The sequence below is a fragment of the Salmo salar genome, chromosome 03 (genome assembly GCF_965601325.2).
Source record: "Salmo salar chromosome 03, fSalSal1, whole genome shotgun sequence".
In the NCBI taxonomy this organism is placed as follows: Eukaryota; Metazoa; Chordata; class Actinopteri; order Salmoniformes; family Salmonidae; genus Salmo; species Salmo salar.
Window position 1 is genome coordinate 56,234,874 of NC_138293.1, and position 8,154 is coordinate 56,243,027.

Here is an 8,154-nt window from a genome sequence, read left to right on the forward strand (position 1 = left end):
GGAAAGTTATGTGGATATATTAAAGCAATATCTCAAGACATCAGTCTCTGACATTCTTGCCTTCCCGGGCGTAGTTATTGCTGGAATCTACCCTGATATGCAGCATGGACTGTAGGAGCCTCGGAGTGCCACTGCCAGGCACCACCACTCCACTCCCCACTTCCTCCCTGTCCAATTCTGGGGTTGAGTACACCTGTTGTGTGCTCTTCTGCGACCTTGTGAAGTTGTGAAGAGCTGTTGCAACTAGGACGAGGTCAGGAATGATCTGAACACTCGCCACTGGTGGTCTTGAGGTCAAAGGCATTTTCCACACAGCGCCTTGCTGGAAAAAATAAGAAAACCGTGGCATGATTATTTATGTTCTTTGCTATTTGGTGTTGTCTTTTTTGACAATTTATAGGAAAATAACCAAGGTTGGTGCTCATTTGTAATTGAAGATCCTTCTCTCGTCTTCCAACTAGGTTCTTGGTTGGGCTTCAGAGTGTTGGATTTCAGTCTGAATGCCTTATTGGCCACCACAACATATGGCACTGGCTTTTTTGTTAGGCAAGGGGATTAGATCCGCCTTTTCCTGGGTCCCATTCCTAAGTGCTCGACTATTTTGGATGAAGCAGTTGTTAACTAGAATGCTAACGCTCATTGATATAGGCTGTAGCAAAAGCTAGCCAAAGAGACATTTTACTGGTTGAAGTTGTAGTGTTTTTTTTAAGTACAATTCAGTTGATTTGCGACGATGACACAAACATATTAAGCAGAACATTCATACGAGCCTTAAAATGTAATTATAATGTCACAATGGGTGGCTTGTGGATTCAGGAGAGTCAGGCGCAGGAGACAGAATGATTCCGTGAATGAATTTAATAAAATATCCACACGGAACATATGCAAAGGTATGGAGTGCAAGGTGTGCAAAAAGAAACGCACCACCCTTAAAAGAACGTAACCAGGGACGCAGCCCAAACGAATAGCGTAACTCCAAAAATACAGAACCTCATGACGAACACACCCTGACAACACGAACAATCCCGCACAAACAACAAACCTAACTAACTAGCCTAAATACCCCTCCCCACTAAAAACTAACACAAAACAGGTGCGCAACTAACCTAGGCCTAACTAACCGAACGTGAAACATAAATCGATGGCAGCTAGTAGGCCGGCGACGACGACCGCCGAGCGCCGCCCGGGCGAGGAAGGGCGCCACCTTCCGTAGGTGTCGTGACATATAATCCAAAATTAGTGTGAAATACAATCCTAAACAACATGTAAATAGAGGCTGTAGCATGAAAACAACTGTGTTAGCAGTGGGCTTATGTGACCATTACATTAGTGCATGCTAGCTAACACATTTATATACATCAATCATATACCAAAGCACATCCCAAAAAGCCCCTCAATCCCTAACAGTTACCATATACCCACATATGTATAAATCAGCAATGTACAGCAAACTTGTACACATTGTAAAATATAAAAATATAATATTGTATTCAGAACGTGACCTACGCCTTGCATCACATTTTCATACTGGGGAGACCTGACGTTCGTGATCTCCCACTATCTGCAAGCAGGGCCAATAACATCACACCTTTTGTCATCGGAATTAAATACACATTTCTTTAGAGGCAAGTCTAAACATAACCAACCCTGTTACATATAGGCTACTTGATGCCCAACAGAGGCAAATGTCGGCTATCATTCTCCACATTTAATGCATGTGAGGGAGTTCCATAACTTCAATTTCAAATGTCCACTGAGCATGCGTAAAGACCTTCGCTTGCTATGGTTCTCCATAAGGAAAGTCGACATCCGAATGCAGTTTAAACCACCTCCTAGCGAATTTATCTAATGCGCTCTAAAGCGCCTAAAGTCGTTTTACTGTGCTTTGTCGCTGTTATTTCTTAATGCGCATCAGTTCTAGCGAGTTAATGTTTTATGGAAATAGGTCTCCATAATGACAATCTAAATAGCCTACCTACAACTGGTTAAAAAGTTGTCACAACGTGCGCTCTTCTCACTAACATGAAAAGTCTCAACACACAATTTAGATTAAAAAAAAAATGCGGACATTGCAACCATATTTGGCTCTCTGTAGAATTGCTATAGATGGGTTCGCTGAAAACGATGCGCACGTTTCAAATGGGGCAGAAGTCCATGAGTTGTTGTGATTCTGGATGGCCAGATAGCTATCAGTGTTGCCAACTCCTCAGTAAGGAAAGTAGCTATTGGCTGTCCAGTTGATGTGGATAGGGGGGTGCTCACTCTGCTGTTTCCTGAAGTCCACGATCAAGATTACACCATGAGTCAGTAATCATGAAGCATACACCCCAGCCCTTCCTCTTCCCAGAGAGGTGTTTATCTCTGTCGGCGCGATGCATGGAGAAGCCCGGTGGCTGAACCGATTCCGACAACATATCCCGAGAGAGCAATGTTTCCGTGAAACAGAGAATGTTACAATCTCTGATGTCTCTCTGGAAAGCAACCTTTGCTCGAATTTCGTCTACCTTGTTGTCAAGAGACTGGACATTGGCGAGTTGTATACTTGGGAGTGGTGGGCGATGTGCACGTCTACGGAGCCTGACCAGGAGGCCGCTCCATCTGCCCCTTCTGCGGCGCCGTTGTTTTGGGTCGGCTTCTGGGATTAGATCCATTGTCCTGGGTGGTGCTCCAAACAGAGGATCCGCTTCGGGAAAGTCGTATTCCTGGTCGTAATGTTGGTAAGTTGACGTCGCTCTTATATCCAATAGTTATTCCTGGCTGTATGTAATAAAGACTTAAGATTTCCTGGTGGTAACAGCGTAAGAAATAATACATAAAAAAACAAAATACTGCATAGTTTCCTAAGGACTCGAAGCGAGGCTACCATCTCTGTTGGCGCCATCTTTGAAGGTAGGCATACCAGTACTGCTTGGGTAAAATATAAACTAGGTCATGTGCCTTGACACAGTGATATAAAGGCCGGGACAATAAGAAGACAGCATAAACTCAACCACACATTTGTTTCATTACAAAATCGGAGAGCACAATCTGTTCAGTGAAGTCCACAAAACATATTGCATGCAACAAACAAAATGTTTCTGACATTTTCGGACTACTAAACAACTATTGATTTAGAACCACAGAGTTACCACAAGTCGCAAATAAAACAGGAGCTGCTATATGCATGCTGAACGGAAGTAGTTAACTTGTTCTTTAAAAAATAGCATTGTATTTGTTCAAACACAATTCTCTCCATCAGTTTACTAAGAACAGGTAGCAAACTGATTGGGCTGCTGTTAGAGCCAGCAAAGGGTGCTTTACTATTTTTAGGTAGTTGAATAACTTTAGCTTCTTCCATGCCTGTGGACACACTCCTTTAGGCTTTGGTTAAAGATGAGGCAAATAGGGGTGGCAATACAGTCTGCTAGCATTCTCAATAGTTTCCCATCTAGGTTGTCTATACCTGCTGGCTCATCATTATTAATGAATAACAACCGTGCTTCCCCCTCTTCCACACTAACTTTACCAAATTCAAAACAGCAATCCTTCTCTTTCATTATTAATCTTTAATACACAAATATGATGGTTCACTGGTCAATGTTGTCATTTCACTAATAAGTTTGTCCACTTTACTGGTGAAATAGTCATTGAAATGATTGGCTATATCATAAGATTTAGTTATAAATTACCCATCAACTTCAATGAATGATGGAGAGGAAATGGGTTTTCTGCCCATAAAATAATTTATTTCAACCATAAACATTTTCAATTCAGGGTGCTCTAGCAGATATCACATTATCTGATATTATAATAATAATAATAATGAGTTATTACCAGGTTATGGCTACTTGGTGAGCACTAGCACTGCTCGCCTGGCTACACGTTGTGGTGACTGAAATGGCTTGCGCCTACCCATAAAAAATGCAACATTTACTGGTCATGGTTGTCAATATTATTTTCAGAAAAAGGTGCAAAACGTAATCAAAACGCATGTCCCTATTTGTTTTCAAGATATGACAAATTTAAACAGGCGGAAGCCATTTTTTAAGCAAATAACATTTTAGTTTACGATTTTTTTTGTCTTTTGATATGGGTCAACATCTGTTTGTTCGTAGGCATAAAATAGAGCGTATGGTGCACAGGTCCACTGAGTTGCAAACCAAGTGGATGAGTCTAGCTCATTGCTTAGCAGCTAATGGTGATTTGTAGATCTGACACAGTTGCTACCTCAGATTGTGAGCCCAGCGAATGTATTGAAAGAGGTATGCAGTGCCTGCAGATGGCCACGGCGAGGAGCAAGTGAGCAAGTTTTTTGCAGAAAAAACACTAACCCTTAACCCTAACCCAAGGTCTATCCCTTAAAACAGTTAGATGAAGTGCATTCGGAAAAGTATTCAGAGCCCTTGACATTTTCCACATTTTGTTACGCTACAGCCGTATTCTAAAATTGATTAAATACATTCACTGCAGCCACCCTGCACCCCAGCCCCGCTCACCCCGTTATCCACAACCTCCCATTACACCCCAGGTTCCAGGAACTGCACGACCCGGCCCACCCCATCTGCAGCACCCACCCCAAGCCTGATCAGAAGCCCCAAGAAGTGGGTGCGGAGCACCGAAGCGACCAGACAGGACCTCTGCTATCCAGAGAGGTCCTGTCTGCTACTGAGAGGGCTGCTACTCTTCCAAGTAGCCCGACGGAGGCCCCTCTGGCCGTGGCTCTCAACACCAGCTCCACACAAAGGTGGTAATCCAGCTGTCTGGTTGGTGGCAGTGACTCTGCTTCCCCTGGACTCTTCTCCTTTTCCTCCTCTGTCTTCCAGTCCCAGTGCTGTCCATGCTCCAAGAGAGATAAAGAGCTCCCAGACCCACCACAACCAGTATGGCCCTTACAAACGCCCTCTGACGTCCCATGATGCTCCAGCATCTAGCCCCCCCCCCCCCCCTTACTCCTATGTCCTAGTTTTTATCTCCCCTGGATGGAGAATGATATGGCTCGCTCCGTTTCCTGTCCTATTGCTTATTTTTCATTAACAGTACTTTTTTATTGAATGACCTAAACTGTACAGTCAATGCGCTAGTTCAAGCGGATCAGTTTTGTCAAGTCGGTCACTACCTTTCAAAGTGTGTTGCATTATGGGGTAAAACATAACCAGACTTGCGCCTACATGTCCACTGCATGAACTTTACAAAACTCATGTGATCTAAGGTCATGAAGTTTGACTGCAAGTTTCTGCAGTTGCATTTTACCAACTTCAGCCACCGCCTGCATTGTGGAAGGATCTATTTTCAGCCAATCATTAAGTTGTTTTTGTTTGACCATGCAAACGAGACCAAATACATGAATGTGATATTTGAGGCTCTCTCTCACTGATTAATTGTACAATGTAGACTTACACACACAGGATTTCAGTTTGTGAGTGTGTAATAATATACTGAACAAAAATATAAATGCAACATGTAAAGTGTTGGTCCTATGTTTCATGAGCTGAAATAAAAGATCCCAGAAATGTTCCATATGCACAAAAAGCTTATTTCTCTCAAATTGTGTTCACAAATTTGTTTACATCCCTGTTAGTGAGCATTTCTTCTTCACCAAGATAATCCATCCATCTAAAAGATGTGGCATATCAAGAAGCTGATTAAACAGCATGATCATTACACAGGTGAACCTTGTGCTGGGAACAATAAAAGGCCACTCTAAAATGTGCAGTTTTGTCATACAACACAATGCCAGATGTCGGCAATTGGCATGCTGACTGCAGAAATGTCCACCAGAGCTGTTGCCAGAGAATAGAATGTTCATTTCTTACCATAAACCGCCACCAATGTCGTTCCAGAAGATGTGGTAGTACGTCCAACTGGCCTCACAACCGCAGACCACGTGTAACCACGCCAGCCAAGGACCTCAACATCTGGCTTCTTCACCTGCGGGATGGTCTGAGACAAACCATCCGGACAGCTGATGAAACTGTGGGTTTGCACAACTAAAGAATTTCTGCACAAATTGTCAGAAACCATCTCTGTGTGCTCGTCATCCTCACCAGGGTCTTGATCTGACTGCAGTTTGGCATCGTAACCAACTTCAGTGGGCAAATGCTCACCTTCCATGGCCACTGGTACGCTGCAGAAGTGTGCTCTTTCAACTGTAGCAGACAGATGGCAGACAGCGTGTATGGCGTCGTGTGGGCAAGTGTTTTGCTGATGTCAACATTGTGAACAGAGTGCCCCATGGTGGCGGTGGGGTTATGGTATGGGAAGTCAAAAGCTAGGGACAACGAACACATTAGCATTTTACCGATGGCAGTTTGAATGCACAGAGATACCGTGACGAGATCCTGAGGCCCATTGTCGTGCCATTCATCTGCCGCCATCACCTCTTGTTTCAGCATGATAATGCATGGCCCTATGTCGCAAGGATCTGTACACAATTCCTGGAAGTTGAAAATGGCCCAGTTCTTCCACGACCTGCAAACTCAACAGATGCTCTGGATCGACGTGTAAGACAGCGTGTTCCAGTTCCCGCCAATATCCAGAAACTTTGCACAGACATTGGTACAACAGTCAACAGCCTGTTCAACTCTATGTGAAGGAGATGTGTCGCGCTGCCTGAGGCAAATGGTGGTCACACCAGATACTGACTGGTTTTCAAAAAACACGCCCCTACCTTTTTTTAAGGTATCTGTGCCCAGCAGATGCATATCTATATTCCCAGTCATGTGAAATCCATAGATTAGGGCATTATTTAAATTGACTGATTTCCTTATATGAACTGTAAGTCAATAAAATCAGTAAAATCTTTTAGTATATACATTTTTTTTTATAAACAAATGTCACCGCCATGGTGATCAAATCAAATCAAAGTTTATTTGTCACGTGCGCCGAATACAACAGGTGTAGACCTTAGAGTGAAATGCTTACTTACAGGCTCTAACCAATAGTGCAAAAAATGTGTTAGGTGAACAGTAGGTAAGTAAAGAAATAAAACAACAGTAAAAAGACAGGCTATATACAGTAGTGAGGCTATAAAAGTGGCGAGGCTACATACAGACACCGGTTAGTCAGGCTGATTGAGGTAGTATGTACATGTAGATATGGTTAAAGTGACTATGCATATATGATGAACAGAGAGTAGCAGTAGCGTAAAAGAGGGCGTGGCGGGTGGTGTGTGGCGATACACAATGCAGATAGCCCGGTTAGCCAATGTGCGGGAGCACTGGTTGGTCGGCCCAATTGAGGTAGTATGTAGATGAATGTATAGTTAAAGTGACTATGCATATATGATAAACAGAGAGTAGCAGCAGCGTAAAAAGAGGGGTTTGGGGGGGGCACACAATGCAAATAGTCCGGGTAGTCATGAGGCTATAAAAGTAGCGAGGCTACATACAGACACCGGTTAGTCAAGCTGATTGAGGTAGTATGTACATGTAGATATGGTTAAAGTGACTATGCATATATGATGAACAGAGAGTAACCTGTTCAGGAGTCTTATGGCTTGGGGTAAAAACTGTTGAGAAAACGTTTTGTCCTAGACTTGGCACTCCGGTACCGCCTGCCATGCGGTAGTAGAGAGAACAGTCTATGACTGGGGTGGCTGGGGTCTTTGACAATTTTTAGGGCCTTCCTCTGACACTGCCTGGTGTAGAGGTCCTGGATGGCGGGCAGCTTAGCCCCAGTGATGTACTAGGCTGTACGCACTACCCTCTGTAGTACCTTGCGGTCAGAGGCCGAGCAATTGCCGTACCAGGCAGTGATGCAACCAGTCAGGATGCTCTCGATGTTACAGCTGTAGAACCTTTTGAGGATCTCAGGACCCATGCCAAATCTTTTTAGTTTCCTGAGGGGGAATAGGGTTTGTCGTGCCCTCTTCACGACTGTCTTGGTGTATTTGGACCATTCTAGTTTGTTGTTGATGTGAACACCAAGGAACTTGAAGCTCTCAACCTGCTCCACTACAGCCCCGTCGATGAGAATGGGGGCGTACTCGGTCCTCCTTTTCCTGTAGTCCACAATCATCTCCTTAGTCTTGGTTACGTTGAGGGATAGGTTGTTATTCTGGCACCACCCGGCCAGGTCTCTGATCTCCTCCCTATAGGCTGTCTCGTCGTTGTCAGTGATCAGGCCTACCACTGTTGTGTCGTCTGCAAACTTAATGATGGTGTTGGAGTCGTGCCT

The 8,154-nt window shown here is 44.0% G+C and overlaps 1 long non-coding RNA gene across 1 annotated transcript; it reads left to right on the forward strand.

The window, feature by feature from the left end:
• The first annotated feature begins 2,168 nt into the window (after positions 1–2,168).
• Positions 2,169–5,494, forward strand: LOC123741671 (uncharacterized). Its single transcript, XR_006769168.2, has 2 exons — positions 2,169–2,717; positions 4,508–5,494. It is a non-coding gene; the product is annotated as an uncharacterized LOC123741671 (long non-coding RNA).
• Positions 5,495–8,154: the final 2,660 nt, after the last annotated feature.